This window comes from Protopterus annectens, chromosome 3.part0 (assembly GCF_019279795.1).
Source record: "Protopterus annectens isolate FY-2018-M chromosome 3.part0, PAN1.0, whole genome shotgun sequence".
Taxonomy (NCBI): Eukaryota; Metazoa; Chordata; order Ceratodontiformes; family Protopteridae; genus Protopterus; species Protopterus annectens.
In genome coordinates, this window is record NC_056731.1 from 552,854,302 (window position 1) to 552,879,656 (window position 25,355).

General features: G+C 42.0%; 1 protein-coding gene across 1 annotated transcript in view; it reads right to left on the reverse strand.

The window, feature by feature from the left end:
• PAK1IP1 (PAK1 interacting protein 1) overlaps nucleotides 1-25,355 on the reverse strand; it is a 999,879-nt gene that overhangs the window by 570,199 nt on the left and 404,325 nt on the right. The gene's annotated exons all lie outside the window — the stretch shown is intronic.

A 25,355-nucleotide genomic window follows, 5' to 3' on the forward strand; every position in this document is an offset into this window, starting at 1 on the left:
TCTAGGGCGGCGTCTACCATTGTTGTTCCCCCTCTGCCTCTGGCGGGAACCGACTCTGTCGTCAGGCGAAGTCCCTTGGGATTGTTTACGGAACCACATCTTTCCCCCTTCTGGCCTTTGGGGTAAGGCCTAGAAGGAGTAGAAAACGGACTCCGACGGCAGAAAGGGTCTTGCCATCAGTCTCAAGCACCTAGTCAGGGTTTCTTTCACTTGTGGACCAAAAGAGATGATCCATCAAAAGGGAGTTCGTGAAAGACGCCTTGAAAGGTTCCGCAAAATTGCATAGTCGCATCCAGGCGTGCCTACGTAAGGCTACCCCTGTTCCTGCGGCTCTGCTCGCTCCATCGGCCGCATAAGAGAGGAGGCATGGAGGAGTTGGAAATAGAATTAGGATAGCCAGCTGCGTGTTCATTTTCTCTTGAAACCCGCAGCTGTAGGGTCCTTCAGCATTTCACTCGCTTTGATCAAGTCTCTTTGAAGACGAGTGAAATGGCACAGGTAATTCAGCGAACGCATAGTAAATGTCGCTGAGGAGAACATCCGCTTCCGCACCTATCCATGGACCTAGATTCCTTGTTAGGTGGATGGACAGGCACTGAAGGATCAGCCAGTTCCTTCTTTGTGGCGGCAGCAACCACCATAGCATCCACAGAGACTCCTTTTGATAAAAATTCCTTGTCTGATGGAGCTGTGATGAATTTGGAGGGTCTCCTGGGAGTGGGGTCCACTGAATCAGGAGCCGCCCATGCCTTTTGCAACCACCTGCATGAGGGGGTCAAGGGGGACACCCAGGAGGTGGAAGGACGAGAGCCAGACGGCTCAAGATGCACAGATTCGTCCTCCGAAGGGTTGAGGGCTGGCCAATTTCCCTCTGTTTAAGGATCTCCAGAATGTCTGCAAATGAGACATCTTCAGAAGGCGAACCGGGCGAACCCTCAGAATCATCCAGATCTGTGTCCGACGTGATAGACTCAGGTGAGTCAATGTGCTTCCTCTTGCACTTCCTCTTCCGAGGGGGCTCTTCTGCCAAATCAGGAGAGGCCTCGAAGAGGATGAAATCCCCAAAGGGAGCTCCTGAGGAGTTGGCTCTCTGCGGTCAGGGATGAGGGAGTGAGTCGACTTACCCTGAGGCAGCATAGAGGGAGGGGCTGACGGAGCCGACTGTGGAGTAGAGCCAGGCTCTAACACACTCCGCATGACCTCGAAAGCACCCCTGTCAGGCAGAGCCAGAGGTCCCCGCTCCGAGGAGCTAAGGACCCCCCTCGGCACCGACAGTGATGGCTCTGAGGCCGATGTCGGAGCCGAACTCACCAGCGCCGAAGCGCCGAGAGGGAGAGGGGGGTCGGACAAGGGTCCGATGCCACTCACCCCCTCGGAGCCGACGAGGGAAGTCCGGCGCCGAGATTCCTCCATGGAAGAAAACGGAGCCGACGACGGAGCCGAAGACAATTGTCTCGGCTCCGAGGTAACCACAGTCTCGGTTCCGACACGACCCGGCTCCGAGCTCAAAAGAGTCGAAGGAGGAAGGAGTTGATGGACCGGGACAGGCACCGACTGATGAGTCGGGCTCTGAAGCATCTGGGCTAGTGCCTCAGACTTGAGTAGTCGACTCACCACCCTCTGAAGGTCATGATCGGACAACCTCGATGACCTAGAGGAATGAGACCTTTGGCTCCGTTCAGACAGCAGGGGAGATCCTGGAGCCGAATGAACGGAGCCAAGAGAAGGTGACCTAGACCTCTTTCTGGTTGTCGGCTCAAGATCTTGTCGGAGCCGACACGGTACCTCGATAACCTCGGCTCCGGTCGAGGAAGCCACAGAAACTGTGGACTGAGTCTTATCGGCTCCAGCCGGAGCCGATAAAGGCAAAGGTTGAACAACCTGAGGTCTCGGCTCAGAAGCCGGAGCCGAAGACCTCGATGCCTTGGAGGGCTTCCTGTTGAGACAGACAGGGAATCCTCAGGCTTCAACAAGCCTCTCAATATGAGCTTGTTTTTCTTTCCTGCAGGACCCTGGGGCTGAAGCCATGGCAGACAGCACAGGAGTCCTGCAGGTGCAAAGGCCCCAGACAATAGACACAAGAAGTGTGAGCGTCTGTCAGAGACATTTTCTGACAGCACGCATCACACTTCTTGAATCCGGAGACCTTTGCTTCTTTAGACATAGCCTAACTGGTGAACACAAACACACACTCAAACACACCAGTTATACCCTGTCAAAAAAATTACTTTAGTAAAAATACTAAAAAATAAAGTACAATAAACAGTAGCTTAAACTACACAAACACTCCCTAGGGAAGGGAAGGCCCAAGGCCCAAGGGAAGAACAAAAGTTCTTTTAAAGAAAAAACGGGAAAAAATTAGGTCGGGGATAAAGTTCAATGAACTACACTAATTTGACAATAATTAAACTAAAAAAGGGGGAAACAGAGTAACTTTTAATAGAAAAAGCTTAAACTCACCAGGAACCGGTAGAACAACCAACCTCGAAGCTGTAGCGGCAAACGAGATCTGAGGTAACTATCGCCTAGCATTGTTGGATATAAGGGGAGCCTCGAGCCGGTGGAACCAACTCTCGAGCTTTAGAGTGGCCGAGTCGGAGCCGAGGTCGGCTCCGAACCCATCCAGCAAGAATGAAGGCGAGATAGACAACTTAACATCTCCTTTTTGGTGGCCACCACCACCACCATAGCATCAACGGGTACTCCTTTGGTAAGGAAAACCTTGTCCTGGGGTGACGATATAAATTTGTTAGGCCTCCGAGGGACTGGTTCTACGGTATCCGGGGACTCCCACACCTTTCGAGAGAGAAGGTCCATCAACTCATCAAAAGGCAGAGTCACCCAAGAGTTGGAGGGTTGAGACCCGAAAGCCTTCAAGAGTACCATCTCATTAGTAAGATTAAGGGGGTTCCAGCCACCCTTCTGTTTCAGTATTTGTAAGGTATCACCGAAAGAGATATCTTCAAAGGGAGGACTGTGGGGACCCTTCTGACTCATCTAAGTCAGTATCTGACGTGAGGGATTCCTGTGGGGAATCCAGATGCTTCCTCTTACAAATCCTCTTCCTGGGAACCTCCTCAGTAGGAGCTTCCGGTGAGGTCCCACAAGAGTAGGGCTCACCCGATAGGGGGACCTGAGACTCTGGGTCTCTACATTTTTGAGGGATCAGTGAAGCAGAGGCAGACACAGGAGCTTTAGCGGAGGAGATTGCTAGTACCGATGACGTGGGTGCCCAAAGGGGACAATGCTCTACTCATAGCATCGAAGGCTCCCCGGCTCCGATACGAAAAAACTCCTGGATCTGTAGTAACAGGCAGTCTCCAAGGCACCGAAGCCGTGGGCTCCAAGCCCAAGGTAGGTGCCAAACTCACCCGAGCAAAAGACCCGTGAGGCAGAGTCTGCACTGAAAGATCGGTACGACTATCCTCTCCGGACCCGACCGGCGAGTGTTGGCTCCTAGACTCTAAAGTAGGTACTGAAAAAGTCAGAGTATTCAGAACAGAAAATTCCAGGGGTGTTGGCTCCAGCGATTCCACAATCATCGTTTCCAAATACTCTGGCTCTGAAACTTCGGGTCGAATAGGAGGAGGAACAGAAGAAATGGGCTGGGTCTTGGTCAGTTCCGAAGCCCTAAGGGTCGAACCAGACAGAATTTGTGCTAGCGCCTGTGACTGCAAAAGCCTCTCCACCACTCGATCCACATCCTTATCAGATACTCTTGAGGACCAGGAAGCTATAGAAGAGGCCATAAAACTGGAGATGTTAGAGTAGGAGATACCGGTTCCAATACTGGGGACCGGCTCCTACTGACAACCACCTCCGGTTCCATAGACATTAGTCCGGCTAGATATCGATGAGCCCTTTTTCGGCTCTGACTCTGGGGAAAAGCTGGAAGATAAAAGTTTTTGATGACTTAGTAGGTTTGTCCTTATCCAAGGCTTCTTAAAAAGAAGATTTTAGTAAACCTCTCGCCATTAACTTACTCCTGCATTTGTGGAGAACTAAATGAGTGACAGATGGCACCATTTTCTTGAAGGTGAAGCTCACCTAGACATAAACACAGTCTGTGTGCTCATCTGTGATAGACATCTTTTGTCCACATTTGGGACATTTCCTGAAACCAGATTTAGCCTTCTCTTGAGACATGGTAAAGCACTCGTATCTATAATAGCCCGAAAGAAAAAAATGTAGGGCTCTAACTATATAATATAAAATACAACACACACTCTATGTAACTATACAGGCACACAATATCAGTAATAACAATAATAGCCCCAATAAAAAACAGGGTCTAACTCTAAACTACAGTATACTAACTATAATAAGCATGCAATGCTATTCAAAGATGTAATAATACAACCTAACAACAACCACAGGGCTGAATTAAATTTACAGATTCAAATCTAACAGAAAAATAAACTACTACTGCCCTAATAAAAAAACGGGCTTGCTATTTTAAAGCAGACAGAATGGACAGGGAGGAAAGTTGCTTTATACTAAATAATCTTTAATAGAATTGTTATAGGTAGGCCTAGAAGATAAATGGCCACAAAACAGAGAAAAAGCACAAAACAGAGAAAAAGCACTTTAATTCTAAGTATAACTATCAAACACTAAGAATATATAAAACAAATCCTAAGTATATATATATATATATATATATATATATATATATATATATATATATATATATCTCAACACCAAGCAAGAATTGTAGAAAAATACAAAGATATTTTAACAATACTGGCCAGAGCTGTCGAGGAACACCTGATCTGTTGCAGCGGCAAATGACATCTGAGGGAAGCACTATTCCATCATGGGATAGGGAGTAGGCCACGAGCTGTTTGAACAGCTCGAGCTTTCGTATCTGGACGAGTTGGAGCAGAGGATTGACTCTGAACCCATCAGTGAGAATGAAGGAGACAGAACATCTTCACATTACACATTTTTTTTAAAGGGTAATGATTTCTTAGTGGAGGGGTTATCCAACAGGGCTTATCTGCTAGAAACAAAGGTCTTACCTGAGTGCTGCTTCTGTGAAGTCCAAAAGATGCTTCTTCTCAAGATGGCAAGAAATTACTGAAGAAAGCTTCATTCTGACTGCTAATTTCCCTCCTTAGTATTAACCAATTAGTAGACTGAAGGAGTCAGCAGGGCCAGAGCTTTTTGAAGCTGGCTGGTTGTTGCTTCTTAAATAGAAACCAATCTATATAACCTAAAGGTTACCGCGTGAGAATGATGATCATATTATACTAACTGAGAAGCAGTTGTTACTGAGTAGGTTTCAAAATTTAGAGCTTTTGAGATATAGTACGATCTTCAGTATATTACTAGCAGACAAAAAACAAACAATTAAGTGGAAATTAAAGATTAAACCATCAGTAAATGAAGTACCGAACACTGTACAGAAAATCATGATACAACCAAGTAAAAAACAAACTGCAACCAACTGAGAACAATTAAAAGGTGATGTAGACCGGTGGATACCAGCTGGAATGATGCTCGTACACGAGAAGATAAAAATGAATCCTTTATTCCACAATAGAAACAAGTTTAGCGCTTTCAACTGGTGAAACCCAGTCTTCCTCAGAACAATTTTCAAATACTCACATACAAATATATATAGTCAGGATTGCTCATTCAATTAAAAAGTCCGACAAAACTTTTAAAGATATACTACTCACTTTTCCAAATTTGTTCTTTAACTACACAGAGTATGAGTGGATACATTCATATAATATAATATATAAGGATATAAAAAATATATAAAGAGCTGTGTACCTACTAGAAAAATGTATATACAATGTGTGTATGTATAAAATATAATTATATTAAAAAATGAAAAAATTCATTAAAATTATGAATATGACACAACACTATAGAAGTGTGTAATTACTTAATCATATATCCTTGAATGGATACCAGATGAGATAATTAAAAAATAATAATAATACCTTAATCCACATATGGTGAAGGCCACAGTGTAAGGACAATACTACTAAAATATATAAAAGGAAATATACAAATGATAACCTAATTCTATTGGGAAAGTATCAAAAAAGGCTTAATACTAATAAACTCATTCAGTCCAGGTGCTCTAGTAGCATCTAATATAATCTGCCATCTACTCTCTAGAGATGCCAAAAGCATCTTCCAATTCCCTCCAAATGGGGTATTCTTGACTTGGTCTATAATGGCAAAACGAAAGTGGTGCTCAACCCCCTTATCGCTTATATGTCTGTATAGGGCATTTTTAGTATCATTTTTCTGTATACGGTATAAATGTTCATAAATACGTTTTTTTAATTGTCTTTCAGTTTTGCCAATATAGTACGCTGGGCAGGAGGTACATGTGGCTAGATATATAACCTGACTAGTGTTACAATTCCCTGTCCTAGTCTTGATACGAGTATGGTTTATGTCTTCTAGTTGTATATGTCTTTCCTCATTAATGTGACTACACTGTTTACATCTTCCACATTTTCTAGTACCTTTGTGTTGGTCTTCATTATCTGTGTTGTTACTAGCTTTCTCCAAAATTCTTTTTAAATTGGATCCTGTCTTATAAACATATTTTGGTGTAAGTCCCACAATTTTATCCAAATTTGAAGAAGTAATTATGTCCCAATGTTGGCGCAGAATGTCCTGAATAATATTAGTATATGGCGTGTATGTCAAAATACACGCCCGACCATACAATTTTTGTTCGTCTCCATCTTCTCTCATGCTTACTTCATATTTGCCCAGTAAGGGGGGATATTTCTTTCCCCATTCCTTCTGTACGTAGTGAATAACATCTTGTACCATACCATCTGGGTATCCACGATTGAGAAATAAATTTTTAATAAAGTCCAATTCGGTCCTCATAACTGATTCAGTTGAAGACATCCTGGCCGCTCTAATGCACTGACCCTTGACTACGTTTTTAAAAACGTGTGGTGGATGGTTGCTAGAAAAATGTATGTAATCGTTAGAAAAGGTTGGCTTCCTATAGATCTTAGAAGTGAAGCCTTTGTAATCTTGTCCAACCATAACATCCAAATAAGGAATGCTTACCGTACTAGTGTTGTAAGTAAATTTAAGAAATTGTGAAGAGCTATTAAGAAATATCATAAATTCCTGCAACCTCTCTAAAGATGACTTCCATAAAATAAAGATATCATCCAGATATCTTGCATAAAATTTAATGTCAGCAAAAAAATTACTTTTGAATAATACCTCATCCTCCCATTTCAACATCACGAGGTTAGCTCCCATAGCAACCCCCTTGATTTGCCTAAAGAACTCTCCTTGGAAGACAATGTAATTATGATCCAGGACCAATCCCATCATATCACATAATAGAGAGACTTTGTCCCAGTTAAGTCCAGAATATTTTCTCAAACTATTGGCAAAATGTTCTAAGCCAATATCCTTTGGTATGCTTGAAAATAAATCCACAACATCTATAGTTAAAAGGGTAAGGTCAGTGTTCCAATTATCCTTTGTTAACTTCCCCAAAAAACTCCAGGAGTCTTTCATAATATGTGGGGTAATCCTGTAGATGTGCTTGAGCTGATTGTCTATCCATCTACCAATATTAAATGTTTTTGACTTAGACCCTGAAACTATAGGCCTAAACGGTGGTTTGTCTAATGATTTGTGTATCTTCGGGATCCCAACAATTTTTGCCAAAACCGGATAATCATTTTTCAAAAACATATAAGTCTCATTAGTAATCCTATTATCTATTAAATATTCTTCAATAGCCAAGTCAATACGTCTATGGCCTATATTAATCTGATTGATGGAAATACTTTCATAATTATCTGTCTTGTGCAATATATCATAAATATTAGAATTGTAAACGTCAGTATGGAATAAGACTATCCCTCCACCTTTGTCAGGTTTCATGATTCGGACCTCCTTATTTTGTATCACTTTATTCAAACATTCTCTTTCTGAAATTGAGAGGTTATTCTGTATGTCATGATGTGAATTATACTTATTTCTCAAGTTCCTGTGTAGCCAATATATATCCTTACATACCAACTTCTCAAAATTGGATATGTTAGGATTAGCAGCTGGAACGTAAGAACTTTTGTTTCTCATGTTATTGCTCCCTATACAGCCTTGGTTGTTCTCTTTATTATCAAACATGATGGCTAAATTTAATTTACGACAGTATAGTTTAACTTGTTTGATGTTGTCAAATAAGTCCATTCGAACTGTAGGTATAAACTTCATTCCTTTGCTCATAATACGAATGAATTGTTCATCTACCTCCACGTCAGTGTAATTAAAAACACTGAAGCCTTCATGACTAGTAAGAGTATATGGTTGTGTGTTCTTATTAGATTCAATGCCCTGCGTATTCTCAATATTGTCTACATACTCTACAGTCAAAGGTTTCAATGTAATGTGATCCTGGCTATGTAAGTTATCCTCTATAGTTCCACTGACTCTGGTGTGGGAATCATGTATTACTTCCTGTAATTGCTCCACTGTCTGTTGGGATTCCTTGTTGATAATTGTTTGTCCCCCTGAAAATTTCCTTCTTTATTAAAACCCCTATGTGTTAACCTAGTGTTGTTTTTGTATGCCCCTTGTTCTTTCACTTTTTCCTTTGGCCAAATATAAGCCCTGTTAGCACTGTATAACTCAATGTCTCTAGTCATTTTCCTACTTTTTCTGTCATAAATGCTATGTGCTTTGCTGTCTGCTAAAGAAAATTGTTTCTTAAACAGTTCTTTCCAGGTATCAAAATCAGCATTACTAGTGATAGCATCATACATACTTTCCAATTCCTCAGCTAACAATACCAATTTCTCATTTTGATATTTGAGCAAAAGTTTCATGTATGCACATCCAAAATTATCGAATAAACAATTAAATTCACTCATCATGTCATGCTTATATGCAATGCCCAGTGGCAGTTTAAAAAATCTTAGGCCCTTAGGCACAACATTAATTTTCAAACAGTTGTTTAAATAGCTCACATCAATTTTAGTATTTTTGTAAGAAGTCAGCTTTTTGCCAAAATCAAAAATTAGTTATTTTAATGAGGTGTAAACATATTCTTTATTAGTGTTGGTAATGTGATGTCCTTTCATAGCAAAATTGTAAATATCCTGATTAACGTTCAAAAAATGTTCCATAAGTTCTCTTTCATTAACAGATTTTTTTAACTTATTAGAATTACCCACATTCAACTCGGCACCGTCGTGGCGAGAGAATGTCCTAAAACCCTTATTAGGGTTAGAGATATTATATTTAACAGTACCTTTGTAATCATTGTCTGTCTTCTGTTGGTTATTTCCATATTGTTTATTTCCATATTGTTTAATCGGATATGTAGTCTTAGGCCTGGCACCAGTTCGTTCGGCTTCTTGCCTCGCCCTTATGATGCTAAAATCAAATGTAAAGTCCTGGGCCGGTGATATCCCCAACGGGTCTTGAAACAGTCGTTCATCATCCTGAATGGAAAAACGGCAATGTTCTTTTTGCAATTCGCAAAAAGTATTAGGTAGGTCTATTGCGCCGTTAGATGACTGAGCTGCGTCCTCCGCCTCCCGAAGTGCTTCTGGGAACCCTCGGTCTGGTGTGAGTAGGTTCCTCTGTGAACGTGCTCGTTCACACGAATTGTACGCTGATGGAGAATTAGGAACCGCCTCCCCCTCTCCATTTTTGGACGGTAACATCGTACTTTCACGAGTGACTTCACGTAAAAGTAAAAGATTAGATGTATGTTCATTTTTGGTAACCAGATTGAAAACCAATTGAAAGAGTTTTTGAAGCTCACTTTGTACTGCTGAGACATCAGCTCGTAAAACGTTGAATTCCTCTCGAGACAATGAAGCACCGGGGGTATCTTCCTGGTCCGACATCATGATACAACCAAGTAAAAAACAAACTGCAACCAACTGAGAACAATTAAAAGGTGATGTAGACCGGTGGATACCAGCTGGAATGATGCTCGTACACGAGAAGATAAAAATGAATCCTTTATTCCACAATAGAAACAAGTTTAGCGCTTTCAACTGGTGAAACCCAGTCTTCCTCAGAACAATTTTCAAATACTCACATACAAATATATATAGTCAGGATTGCTCATTCAATTAAAAAGTCCGCCAAAACTTTTAAAGATATACTACTCACTTTTCCAAATTTGTTCTTTAACTACACAGAGTATGAGTGGATACATTCATATAATATAATATATAAGGATATAAAAAATATATAAAGAGCTGTGTACCTACTAGAAAAATGTATATACAAGTGTTACAGGAAGTAATACAGGATTCCCACACCAGAGTCAGTGGAACTATAGAGGATAACTTACATAGCCAGGATCACATTACATTGAAACCTTTGACTGTAGAGTATGTAGACAATATTGAGAATACGCAGGGCATTGAATCTAATAAGAACACACAACCATATACTCTTACTAGTCATGAAGGCTTCAATGTTTTTAATTACACTGACGTGGAGGTAGATGAACAATTCATTCGTATTATGAGCAAAGGAATGAAGTTTATACCTACAGTTCGCATGGACTTATTTGACAACATCAAACAAGTTAAACTATACTGTCGTAAATTAAATTTAGCCATTATGTTTGATAATAAAGAGAACAACCAAGGCTGTATAGGGAGCAATAACATGAGAAACAAAAGTTCTTACGTTCCAGCTTCTAATCCTAACATATCCAATTTTGAGAAGTTGGTATGTAAGGATATATATTGGCTACACAGGAACTTGAGAAATAAGTATAATTCACATCATGACATACAGAATAACCTCTCAATTTCAGAAAGAGAATGTTTGAATAAAGTGATACAAAATAAGGAGGTCCGAATCATGAAACCTGACAAAGGTGGAGGGATAGTCTTATTCCATACTGACGTTTACAATTTTAATATTTATGATATATTGCACAAGACAGACAATTATGAAAGTATTTCCATCAATCAGATTAATATAGGCCATAGACGTATTGACTTGGCTATTGAAGAATATTTAATAGATAATAGGATTACTAATGAGACTTATATGTTTTTGAAAAATGATTATCCGGTTTTGGCAAAAATTGTTGGGATCCCGAAGATACACAAATCATTAGACAAACCACCATTTAGGCCTATAGTTTCAGGGTCTAAGTCAAAAACATTTAATATTGGTAGATGGATAGACAATCAGCTCAAGCACATCTACAGGATTATCCCACATATTATGAAAGACTCCTGGAGTTTTTTGGGGAAGTTAACAAAGGATAATTGGAACACCGACCTTACCCTTTTAACTATAGATGTTGTGGATTTATTTTCAAGCATACCAAAGGATATTGGCTTAGAACATTTTGCCAATAGTTTGAGAAAATATTCTGGACTTAACTGGGACAAAGTCTCTCTATTATGTGATATGATGGGATTGGTCCTGGATCATAATTACATTGTCTTCCAAGGAGAGTTCTTTAGGCAAATCAAGGGGGTTGCTATGGGAGCATCATGTGCTCCCATATTTGCTAACCTCGTGATGTTGGAATGGGAGGATGAGGTATTATTCAAAAGTAATTTTTTTGCTGACATTAAATTTTATGCAAGATATCTGGATGATATCTTTATTTTATGGAAGTCATCTTTAGAGAGGTTGCAGGAATTTATGATATTTCTTAATAGCTCTTCACAATTTCTTAAATTTACTTACAACACTAGTACGGTAAGCATTCCTTATTTGGATGTTATGGTTGGACAAGATTACAAAGGCTTCACTTCTAAGATCTATAGGAAGCCAACCTTTTCCAACGATTACATACATTTTTCTAGCAACCATCCACCACACGTTTTTAAAAACGTAGTCAAGGGTCAGTGCATTAGAGCGGCCAGGATGTCTTCAACTGAATCAGTTATGAGGACCGAATTGAACTTTATTAAAAATTTATTTCTCAATCGTGGATACCCAGATGGTATGGTACAAGATGTTATTCACTACGTACAGAAGGAATGGGGGAAAGAAATATCCCCCCTTACTGGGCAAATATGAAGTAAGCATGAGAGAAGATGGAGACGAACAAAATTATGGTCGCGTGTATTTTGACATACACGCCATATACTAATATTATTCAGGACATTCTGCGCCAACATTGGGACATAATTACTTCTTCAAATTTGGATAAAATTGTGGGACTTATACCAAAATATGTTTATAAGACAGGATCCAATTTAAAAAAATTTTGGAGAAAGCTAGTAACAACACAGATAATGAAGACAAACACAAAGGTACTAGAAAATGTGGAAGATGTAAACAGTGTAGTCACATTAATGAGGAAAGACATATACAACTAGAAGACATAAACCATACTCGTATCAAGACTAGGACAGGGAATTGTAACACTAGTCAGGTTATATATCTAGCCACATGTACCTCCTGCCCAGTGTACTATATTGGCAAAACTGAAAGACAATTAAAAAAACGTATTTATAAACATTTATACCGTATACAGAAAAATGATACTAAAAATGCCCTATACAGACATATAAGCGATAAGGGGGTTGAGCACCACTTTCGTTTTGCCATTATAGACCAAGTCAAGAATACCCCATTTGGAGGGAATTGGAAGATGCTTTTGGCATCTCTAGAGAGTAGATGGCAGATTATATTAGATGCTACTAGAGCACCTGGACTGAATGAGTTTATTAGTATTAAGCCTTTTTTGATACTTTCCCAACAGAATTAGGTTATCATTTGTATATTTCCTTTTATATATTTTAGTAGTATTGTCCTTACACTGTGGCCTTCACCATATGTGGATTAAGGTATTATTATTATTTTTTAATTATCTCATCTGGTATCCATTCAAGGGTATATGATTAAGTAATTACACACTTCTATAGTGTTGTGTCATATTCATAATTTTAATGAATTTTTTCATTTTTTAATATAATTATATTTTATACATACACACATTGTATATACATTTTTCTAGTAGGTACACAGCTCTTTATATATTTTTTATATCCTTATATATTATATTATATGAATGTATCCACTCATACTCTGTGTAGTTAAAGAACAAATTTGGAAAAGTGAGTAGTATATCTTTAAAAGTTTTATGGACTTTTTAATTGAATGAGCAATCCTGACTATATATATTTGTATGTGAGTATTTGAAAATTGTTCTGAGGAAGACTGGGTTTCACCAGTTGAAAGCGCTAAACTTGTTTCTATTGTGGAATAAAGGATTCATTTTTATCTTCTCGTGTACGAGCATCATTCCAGCTGGTATCCACCGGTCTACATCACCTTTTAACTGTACAGAAAATAAAAGACCAGCAGAATGTCTCATTAAAGAGGACAAAAAATATGCAAAGTAATGTTTAAATAAATGAGGAAAATAAGAAGGTTAGTAGGAACGCAAAGTGTATGAATATGTTCTAATGCACAAGAATAAATGCAAACTATGCATGTATGTATGTATGTATAATGCACACACACACACACACACACACACACACATATATATATATATATATATATAGATATATATATATATATATATATAGATATATATACATACACACACAATAATGGAATATGTTACGGTGATCTTTTTTCATTATTAATGTATGTAGTGCATGTTATAAATTAGCAACATAATGAATAAATGAAGTTGTTTAAAATGGCTTAGAGAGAGAGATAGAGAGGGGGAGGGAAAGAAAGAGGTAGAAGGGATGAGGAAATATAATAAAGATTGCCTACAGTACTTAGCTTTGTGGCACAGCGGTATAAATCCTAGACTATCCCGAGGTTTCATAAAAAGTCCACTGTGGGCAAAAAGGCCAAGTTTCCACAATGCGGTCTTCTGCAATTCATAGACACATTAACTGCAATGAGGAAAAAGAGTTCATTATTGGCAAATTCATATGTCTATGGATTGCAATTAAGATGCAAGCTTCATCAGGTTAGTAAAGCACTCTCCTACAAACACAGTAATCTCTCACACACATCCACACATACCCATACCTGTTCCTGCTGTCAGAACGTACATAATGTCTCCTTTTCCCCTGCCCTGGTAATTCACAGATGACTACATTCAGTCCTTAATGCCAGACATTTTACTTCATATCCTTGAATAAATGCATGCTGGGCAAAACTGTTTATCCTATGAGGTTAAGAAATATGCCTGACGTTTCCTTTCCTTCTCCCTCATACATCACTCTATGCTGCAGGCATTGCAGAAGAAACAGATATCCTCATTATTTACTAAAAAAAATCCTGCTGACCTAACTTATCAGTTATTGCTGAGGGGTAATGGTAATGTATTATTGTCTTGTGTCAGAGGTGCACGGTTTACATTTCTTTTCTCCCTCTGTACTTTTTTTTTGTTTATGTATTTTAAAAAATCAATCCCTGCTGTCTAGTGGTGGAGCACAGGACTAATATCCTCGTGGGAGGTGGAAAGTTGCAGGGTTTGAAGTCTATTTAAAGCCTTTTAAGGCATGCTACTATTTATCCATTGTATCTAGTGGGTGTCTGCACTTTTCTTTAAATATGTGGCTTAAAGGCATGCCATATAGACTACTCTTATGTCCAGTGTTCCCTCACCCTAAATCCCTATATTAAGTGCCACTCAGGCACTATTAAGTTATACATGGTGGCTACTGTTCCCCCTACCCTAATGTTGCAGACTCAGCTTTTAGTTCAGGGGTGTGTGGACATATGACCCCCAAACCTTACACACACACGCACACCTTATCCACTAACTCCCTCACCATTACCTTCCAGGCAGAAAACACACAAAGACACAAACACACCTCTTAACCCTACCATTGTCAAACACCCTGGCACTTACCTCTACCACAATGGATGAGCTTGGCATTTGGGCAGCATTCTTTACCAAGAGGTGTAAGGCATGGCTGTGCTAATCATAGATGCTTTCCAGTTTCAGAGGGAAGAGCACACTGATAATTCGCATGTGCCTCACCTGCAGAATGCCTCATTAGCATCTATCACCATCACGAAGTTGGCCAACTTTGGTACTGCAGGTTTTTGTGCAAAAGTACAGTAATAGAGCAGTCTCTGAATTCCAAAAGGCTTCCTCATACACACCTCTCAGTAACCTTTATGAATTCACCTCTACAATCCAGACAATCTCATAATTAGATTAACAGCAAGGCAACCTGATAGAGCTGGCAGGAGGAAGATAGGAATGAAGAAGCACTATTGTCTTTCTTGTCTTTGGTGGAAGGGAATGGAGTAGGTGTCTGAGGCACACAAACCTGTGGTACAGCATCCAGTGGAGACTGGAGAACCTGTTGAGTGCTGGCACATGTGGGTGTTTATAGCAATCTTGAGGGATTATGTCATGTTATGTTATACAGAAGTGAGTGACATGCTCTCTCTGATGCCCAGTGAACCTTTATCTCTGTTGTAAACACCATGGCTTTAGGGCAAAAAATAAGAAAATCACCAATGGCTGCATGACAGCACCTCGAGTGGCTCTTGACCCTTGTGGGCGAAAATGAATGGGCCACTTGAGCAAGAGAGGATCGATGGTCAGCAGTCAGTAGAACAGGAAAAAGTGGCAAAATAATACAGAAATAAAAGTATTACACTCATTGGCCTCTACTTCTTTAGAAAGTCCTCAACATGTTCAAAAATAGAGGTCTGACTAAAGAGAAACTTAACCTGGAGTGAGGCATCTATGGTGACATGCCAGAGCTCACTCATAAAGGAGGCAGTCTGAGCATTATGAACGGATATGCTCTTGACTCTACTACTTTGGCCCCAAGACAAGAACAGTTACAAAGGGATATACATTAAAGTGCAGTACAAAAACTGTGATAAGGGTCTTAACTAGAGCTTCCTTGATCTCAGAGTCAAGTAGGTCTGGCAGCTTCTCATGTGCCTGATTGACTACCAGGAAATACTGGAACCTGGACAAGTGATGAAAAACAAAGGTGAAAGAATAAAGAATAAAGCTTCAACATGGCAGGGCAGTTCCCTGGTATACCTACAAAATCAACTTTGTGGGACTTAAGGGGTTGCCTGCCATGTGCTGGTCAAGTGTGAATATTCTCTGGATACTTTACTGTTAAACAACCCAAAAGCACACTCTGAGGTGGCTGCCATGGTGGCGGCTTTCAAAGATATCTAGTCATTGGCCTATGAACACAATGTGCTTGACTTTCTCAATAATCTCTGGGAAAATGTTACTACTGAGGTTACCTCCTAGTTGACCAGTATCTGACTCAGCTGCCATAATGTTTCTCATTGTTTTGTCACTGGCTTCCGATTCTGAGAAGGAACCTCATGACAGTTCCCTCTACTGGGCACAACCTCCACAAGCTGCCATCTTTAGAAAGATGGGACAGAGTTTCAGCTTCTACCTTCTTTGTTTCCGTTAAATTAGTATAAAGCTTTAACACCTAGGGCAATGTTTCATATCATGTTGCTTGCTTAAGCAACAGTGACAGTACCAGGATGGTTCCTGGCTCATAATTTGGTGACCTTATCAGAAGACACAAGTAGCAATGGGGTGAAATAAAGACGAGATGTCAGAATTAAGAAATAAAAATACTGGAAACTCTATTTAAATGCGAACATGTTTTCTGTGATGTTTTCCTTATTCAGATATGCAGCCATGTACTCTGCATAGGTTGGTACTAGGCAATCGGCCCTAGGGCCTATACAAGCCTAGCCATAACAATTCCCTGGATATTTCTATCCACAATATTTACTTCCCTGGACCCCTGTCTAGCAGGGCGACTGACATGAACCCAGGGGTGAATTTCCTATCTCCCATCCAATCAAGGTTCCTTTTGAAGAGGGCCAAGGAGGCGCTCTACTTGACATGTATGGGCAAGTCTATTCTAGTGTATGGGGAGTCTCTGGGTCAGGAACCTATCCCTCCAGCATGTTTTGTTCATTGTGATGATAAGGTTTAGTTCCCTGGAGCATGTGGCTCTGTGGGATTGGGATTTCTTTAAGTGGAGCATGTCCAACAGTTCAGGGATTGACATGGCCTTGTATGTTAAGCAGAGATCGCCTCTGAGTAGACGATATGCCACAGAGTACAGCTGGAGGTTTTTTAGATAGTCAGCATATGGCATCTGCTTTAGGTCTGTGATTCTTTTAATGAGGTATTTCTGCGGCCTTTCCAGCTGTTGCAGATGTCTTATGAGGTACATACCAAATGGGGCTTTATACTCTATAATGGGTCTAATGAGGGATGAGTTTAGTGGGACAATGACCTCCTTTTTTCTGGATGAAAAGCCCTTCGTGATGAGGTATGCCACACAGAAGGATTTCCTGACTGCTGTGGCGATGTGGTTATCAAAGGTGAGACTACTGTCCACCTGTGTCCCTAAGTCTCTCATCACACTTTCAGTGTTTAGTGTACTGCCACCTATGTGGTAATTCATGGATACATGTTTTTTTCCCAAAGAGGATAACAAGAAGTTATGTACTCACCATAACGTTCGATGTATGTAGTCCATCTCACCTCACATTCTTACCCGTGGGTTCGACTCGGCCAAACTTTTCTAGCTCAAAGTCTTCTATTGGCTGGGCTAAGCAGGTATATCCCATGGTGCACTGCTCCATATCCCCAGATCTAGTTTGCTGCAATACTCATTCATACCCCATGCATACACAACATCTAGGTAAAAAGAATAAGCTAAAGTAAAGGGAACTCTGTAGATAGAAACCTAACCTCCAGATCCTCCAGGAAGGGGAAAGGTGGGAGGGTAAGTAAGAATGTGAGGCGAGATGGACTACATACATCGAATGTTATGGTGAGTACATAAAGTACAGTTTTGTACCTACCATAAATGTAGATGTCCGATAGACATGCAACTGCAGTCATAACATGTGGGCTGTCCTGCCTCAGGCAGCCCTCGGTCGGCCGGATTCCAAAGTCTGGGTCCGACGTCGGCTGATGTCGCATTTCTCTCTGACGTCAGAGCGGCTGGAGTACATAAGCATCAGCCAACGCCATTTTCTTCAGTGTTTCTTGCCCCAGATGCCAGGTGCCCTCCAAGGAAGGCTGTAATCAAATTGGAAGACAAAAACAGGATTCCAGACAAATAAATGAGCAATAAAACAAATACACCATAACAGATATCCCCAGCTAAGAGTAACAGGTATAGGAGTGGACCCTAGGCATAGAGGGGTATGGAGGGAGGGAAAATCCGACTGCAGTTGCATGTCTATCGGACATCTACATTTATGGTAGGTACAAAACTGTACTATGTCCTTCAAGAATGCAACTGCAGTCATAACATGTGGGTAGAATACCATAGCTTAGCTGGGGGATGAGGAATGCTCTAGGAAAAAGATGGTGTGGCAATCAAACCCTGCAGGACTGCCGAAGCAAAGCCTGCTCTGGATCTGGAGTATAGAGGGAGATTGTAGTGTTTGGAGAATGTATGCACGGAGCTCCATGTAGCAGCTTCTAGAATGTCCTTGGTAGGCACCCCTCTTAAAGAATGCTGTAGAGGTGGCTGTAGCTCTGGTGGAATGTGGTCTGACATTGGCTGGAACAGTCTTTCCATGAAAGGAATAACAGAATCTGATGCAATGTCCAATCCATTTAGAAATAGTCTGTTTTGAAATTGCTTTTCCTTGGACTGTAGGGGCGTAAGCTACAAAAAGTTTTTCAGACTTCCTACTGGCCTTGGTTCTGTCCAGGTAGTATCAAAGTTGTCTGTGAATGTCCAAGGTATGCAACAGTCTTTCCCCCTTATTCTCAGGATTGGGGAAGAAAGCAGGCAGATGAATGGCTTGATTTAAAGAAACCCTAGATACCACCTTTGGCATAAAAGTAGGGTTGGTCCTTAATGAAACCCTGTCTCTGTGAAAAATAATAAAGGGTGGTATTGCCATTAGGGCCTGTAGCTTCGAAACCCTTCTTGCTGAGGTAATTGCCAACAGGAAAGCTGTCTTCCATGAGAGAAATTGCAAGTCAACTGAAGCTGCTGGCTCAAATGGAGGTAAAGTCAGTTTTTCTAAGACAAAATTGAGGTCCCAGGCTGGCACTGGGGCCTTTCTTGGTGGCTTAATGTTCTTGATTCCCCTTAGGAATTGCCTTAGTAAGGGGTGAGAAAAAACAGGAGGATCAGTGTTGTATCTTGCTGAAATAGCAGATGCATGTATCTTTATGGAAGAATATGAGAGGCCGTTCTTTAGCATATCTGCCAAATATTCCAAGATGAGTGGGATGTTCAACAATGATGCATCATGTCCCTTGCTGGTATTCCAATTGCTGAATCTTTTCCACTTTGCTAAGTAAATCTTTCTGGTGGATGGTCTTCGAGCCTCTGTTAGTATCCGCTGAACTTCCTTGGAGAGAGATAAGCTGGAGTTATTTATGGGATCTCCCAGGCTGTTAGCTGCAGTGTCTGAAGATTTGGATGCAGTGTTTCGAAATTGTGTCGAGTCAAAAGTAGAGGCCACTGAGGAAGGGCCCACCTCCTGGTGTGACATATGCTCCGTAGTAGTGGGTACCAGTGTTGTCTTGGCCAGTCCGGAGCTATTATGATTCCCTTGGGTTTCTCTGCTTTGATCTTTAGTAATACTGAGGTCATCAGTGGCAGAGGTGGGAATGCATAGATTGCTAGGGAGTTCCAGTTGAATGAGAGGGCATCTATTTTCCAAGCTTTTGGATGGTATGTCCTTGTGCAGAATTTTGGTAGAAGATGGTTGAGGTGAGAGGCAAATAGGTCCACTTCTGGCTTGTCCCATGTCGAAGTGAGTTGTCTGAAGGCCTTCGGATGTAACCTTCACTCGTGTGGATCTGTGAAATTCCTGCTTAGGCTGTCCGCCAACACATTGTCTTTTCCTGGAACAAACTGGGATTGTAACTGGATGTTTAGGCTCAGTGATTTCTCCCATAGCTGCATTGTCAAGTCTGCAAAGGGGGTAAGAGTGGGTTCCCCCTTGCTTGTTTATGTACCACATCACAGTGGTGTTGTCTGTCCGTATCAATAAATAGCCTTGCTGGAGTTGGTGTTGAAAGGCCTCGATGGCATGCATCACTGCCAGCATTTCCTTTTGGTTTATATGCAGATGTGTTTCCTTTGGAGACCATTGTCCTTGTATACACCTGCCTTCCATGTGCGCCCCCCCATCCAAGGTCTGAGGCGTCTGTAGTCATGGTCTGTGTTATCCGTGGTTTTTTGAATGACATACCTGTGTTTGCCTGGCTCGCCGAGGCCCACCATAGGAATTCCTTTTGTAGGCATGGAATGAGTGGTATGATTGTCTCCAAGTTGTTGCTGTGTTGAGACCAAATGCTTTTTAGGTACCACTGAAGCTTTCTCATGTGTAGTCTTGCTAATGGAACCAGGAGAATGCAAGATGCCATGTAACCCAGGGCCTGTAGGAATCTCCTTGCAGTCATGTGGGTGAGTTTTGCTAAACCTCTGAAATAATGAGTTAACTTCTCTTGCTTGTCTTCTGTCAGGTAAGCCATCTGAGAGGCTGTGTCTAGTCTGGCTCCTAAGAAGATTATTTGCTAGGATGGCTGCCGTCTTGACTTTTGGAAGTTGACTGTGTATCCCAGAGCTTGAAGTAATCGTATGACATAATCCAGGTTTTTTGTCAACATCAATTTGTCGTCCGCTTGTATGAGGCAGTCGTCCAGGTACAGGTAAATTTGTATACCCTGGAGCCTGCAATGAGCAATTACTGAAGCCAGGCATTTTGTAAATACTCTGGGCGCAGTAGATAAGCCAAAGAAATCTGAGGTATCTTCTGCAGCTGTGTCTGATAGGGACATGCAGGTATGCCTCCTTGAGGTCCAGAGTAATCAGCCACGACCCCTTGCCCAGCATGGGAAGGAGTTGCTGTAGAGTCAGCATTTTGAACTTTGGTACTATGAGAAAAGTGTTTAATGCGGACAAGTCCAGTATTGGTCTCCATTGAGATTCTTTTCTTGGAACAAGGAACAGTCTTGAATAAAACCCCTGTTCTTGTTCTTGTTGTGGAACTCTTTCTATTGCTTTCATCCGAGTCAGCAGAGTGATTTGCTTGATAGCCTCTGCCCTCTGATTTTGTGGAAGGTTTGGCATGCCTTGTTTTCTTGGTAAGGTATGAAAATGAAACCTGTACCCTCGGTCTATAATGTCCAAAATCCATTTGTCCTTTGTCAGTCTGTGCCAGTTTTCTGCAAACAGAGATAATTTCCCGCCCAAGGGAGCTTCTAGTTGTTCCCTGGTAGGCGGTGATAGAGGAAAGTCATTGAGATTGTGGTTGTGGGGCAGGTGAAACCCCTGTGTCACTTCTTTGGTTTCCTGGCCGCCATTGTCGTCCCCTGTAAGGGCCTCTGTATTGGCCTCTTCCTCGGCCACATCTGTTCTTACCCCTTTGAAACCTTTCTGGATTAGGAAAGGACCAGTTTTTTGAAGGCCAATTCCTACTGAATCTGGGGGGTTGAACCTGGAGGAAATCTTTCACAGTCTGAACCGATTTTGCTTTTTCTTCGATGGTCTTTAACACATCCTTAGCATTTGCACCAGAAAGCTTGTTCTTTTCCAAAGGTGCATCCAGAAGTTTTGCTTTAACATGATCTGGTAGAGGTTGATCTTTTAACCAAGCATGTCTACGAATGACTTGGTTAAAAGATCAACCTCTACCAGAGTCATAGCTGCCCTACATGAAGCTTCCAGTGCATCATATCCACACTGCAGGAAGTGATTGCTTACTTGCTGAGTGTTATGTACAGCTTCCTGCAAAGTCTTCCTGTCTAAAGGAACAGGAGTGGCTAATGTTTTTTGTAAATCTTCTAACAGATAATCCTGATATTGTAACATATGAAAAAGGCAATTTAAAGCTCTCATAGATAAGGTAGTGGATGTGTAAACCTTTTTGCCCCATCTCTCTAATGACCTAGCTTCCCTGTTGGAGGGCAAAGGATTTTTTGAGGTGGAGGCTGAAACTCCTTTAGGCCCCTGTGAAATAGTTTCCAAATCAGCAGTATGGGCCCTGAATAAATGGGAATGAGTTTCTGGGACCCTGTAATACCTGTCTGGCTTGGCTGGAGCAGGAGGAAGAGAATCAGGGGTAGCACTATAGTCAGAATACAAATCATCCAGAACATCAAGTACAGGAGGAATGGCTAAGGGCCTGTGCTGAGGCTTCTTAAGGAAAGTCCTAAGGCGTTTCCTGGAATCAGAATATTCCTGACCTTGCCACTTGAAATGTTCCCTCATGGTGTGCAGAACTTCCCCAAAAGAAATATCCTCAGGAGGGGAGGCCGAGGGGATGGAATCTTCTGCATCCGAGTCCTCATACGTCTGAAAGAGCTCTTCCTGGCTATCAGAGTGGACAGAGCTCTCAGAATCTTCATCTGAAGGAGTAGGGTCAGAGGGTTCTACCCGGGGCCTTTTATCAGTAGGAGGCTGGGATCCTCTCTCAGGATGGGCCTGTGAACCTCTAATCATGGAAATTAAATCAGCAGCCATGGACATAATTTGTGTCTCTGGAGTCGGCTGAGGTAAGGATTTAGAAGTAATATGCTTTGTTTTGCTGGCTGCCTTAGCCCTAGTGTAGGCCTTAATAGACATGGCCATAGGGGGCCTGGCAGCTCCACGTGCAGGAGTGACCTTGTCTACAGCAATGGTCTTGGGCATTTCCTCGGTTTCGGTATCCGGAGGAAAATCTATAACTGGCAGAGTAATGTCTGGAATCGGAGTCGTCGGTAATGCGGTGTCTTCGGTTCGTAGCGGTGGAGAGACAGTCTCAGAGGGAACCGGAGCACTCGCGGTAGGTTTTGGCGTGGAGTCGGTGGTAGACGCGGGCCGAGGATGTCGGTCCCGGTCTTTTCGCTTTTTGGGAGTTTGCGATGTCGGAAGATCCGACGGCATGGTGTAAGCAAAATTATCGCCGAAAAAATCTTCAGCGAACTCCACCCGGTGCCTGAGAGTGCGCTTGTTGAAGCGAGCACAGGCTACACAGGCCGAGACGTCGTGGTCTGGGCCCAGGCAAGGGAGACAGTAAGAGTGGAAATCCTTATAAGGTATTTGTTTACCACAAGAAAGACAATTGTTAACTTTTTCAGTAATTTCTGACATCGGCTGAGGCAAGAAATGGTCCCCAACTGGGTACTTGGCTTTTTTGATGACTTCGGTATCGTAGAATACAGGAGCTGACCGACCGGCACTTGCGAACTGCTTCTGCTTCGGGCACCACGCGGCAAGAAAGACTGAAGAAAATGGCGTCGGCTGATGCTTATGTACTCCAGCCGCTCTGACGTCAGAGAGAAATGCGACATCAGCCGACGTCGGACCCAGACTTTGGAATCCGGCCGACCGAGGGCTGCCTGAGGCAGGACAACCCACATGTTATGACTGCAGTTGCATTCTTGAAGGACATCTTCTTGATGTTATGTAGTCCTATCCCGCCTACATTCTTACCCGTGGGACAGCGTCCCTAGCACCTACATCCTGGGTGGCTCATAGGAAAATACTCCTGAGTACTGTGGAACCAAATGATGACCTGCCCCTATAAACCACATCCAATTTGCAATGAGAAACAAATGTGTGAGGAGAAGCCCAAGTAGCTGCAGCACATATATCATCCATTGACAATCTGGCTTAATAGGCTGTAGATGTAGAAACAGCCCGAGTAGAGTGAGCCCTGACCAGAAATGGCAGATCTTTTCCTCCTGCATGGTAGACGAAAGAGAAACAACTAGATATCCATCTGGACAGGTGATCTTGGAGACCGGGGACCCAATTTTGTTTTCTGAAAAGGAGACAAATAGTTGATCAGACTTCTGGATATCTTTTGTTCGGTGCAGATAGAAACGCAACTGTCTGTGTACATCCAATTGATGAAATTTAAATTCTGCCTTGTTTGAAAAATGAGGAAAGAATACAGGCAACTCAATGGATTGATTAAGATTAGATATGGAATCCACTTTGGGAAGGAAAGAAGGGTTTGGTCTAAGAGAAACCCTGTCCTTATGGAAGATTAAGTATGGAGGTTTGATAGAAAGGGCTTGAATTTCTGAAACTCGCCTTGCTGAAGTGATTGCTGTTAAGAAGACTGTTTTCCAGGTCAATAATTTCAAGTCACAGGTAGCTGCAGGCTCGAAAGGTGGTGAAGTAAGAGCTTTTAGAACAAAATTGAGATCCCAGGGCATGATAGGTTCAGAGACCGGAGGACGGAGTAACAGAGTACCCTTCAGGAAAGCCTTGCAGAGTCTATGAGCCATGAGACTAGGTTCATTAGCAACATGAAAATTAGAGATTGCTGCCAATTGAACTTTGATGTCAGCTGATGCAGAACCCTGATGGAAAAGCATAGCCAAAAACACCAAGACTGAAGAAACTGGAGCTGTGTAAGGATAAATTCCTTGGGTATGCGCCCAAATAGAAAACCTCTTCCATTTGCTAGAATAAATCTTCCTAGTAGATGGCTTATGAGAGGAAGATAAAATGTGAACCACTTCCGGTGAAAAATTATGAAGCCTAACTAACGATGGAAGTGGAGTAGCCAGGCTGTCAACCAGAGGGTCATCAGAGAGGGGTGGAACTGTCCCCGACATGCATGTCAGTAAATCTGGTTGAGGGTCCAGAATCCAAGGAGTACCCACAATGTATGGTTGGAGAAAGGGGAATCAGACTTGACGAGGCCAGTGTGGAGCAATCAGAATCATTCTGCTTCCCAAGGATTGCGCTTTCTGAATCACTTTTGATAGCAAGGGAAATGGAGGGAAAGCATAAAGCAGACCGGAGGGCCAATCGTGAACTAGAGCATCCCTGGGTGAGTCCCCCTGTGGGGGGATCAGCGTGAAGTATCTGCTACATTTGGCATTGAGGGGGCTGGCAAAAGGGTCGCAGCAAGGCTGACCCCATCTGCTGAAGATTCGTTCTGCAACTAGACGATTCAGGGACCACTCGTAAAGCATCAGAATAGCACTGCTTAGCCTGTCTGCAATCACTTTGGACTTCCCCGGAATGTGCGTTGCCACCAGAAACTGTTGGGAAGATACTGCCCACTGCCACACTCGCATGGCCTCTCTGCACAGGGGGTAAGACCTGGTTCCCCCCTTGCTTGTTTAGATACCACACTACTGACATGTTGTCCGAGTGTATTGCAATCGTCCCTAGAGGTAGAAAGCTCTGAAGTGCCTGCAATGCAAGTAGCACTGCTCTCATCTCTAGGACGTTGATATGCAGATGTATCTCGTGATCTTGCCATGTGCCTTGGACTGTCCTGCCAAAATAATGCCCCCCCCACCCCATCCGTGGTCACTGTGGCAACCGGGATGGGTGGAACAAAGGGCCTTCCCCCGTCCAAATTGTTGGTGCAAAGCCACCAAATGAGACCCTGTTTGCATCTGTCCGTGAGCAAAATGGGGTGAGAAA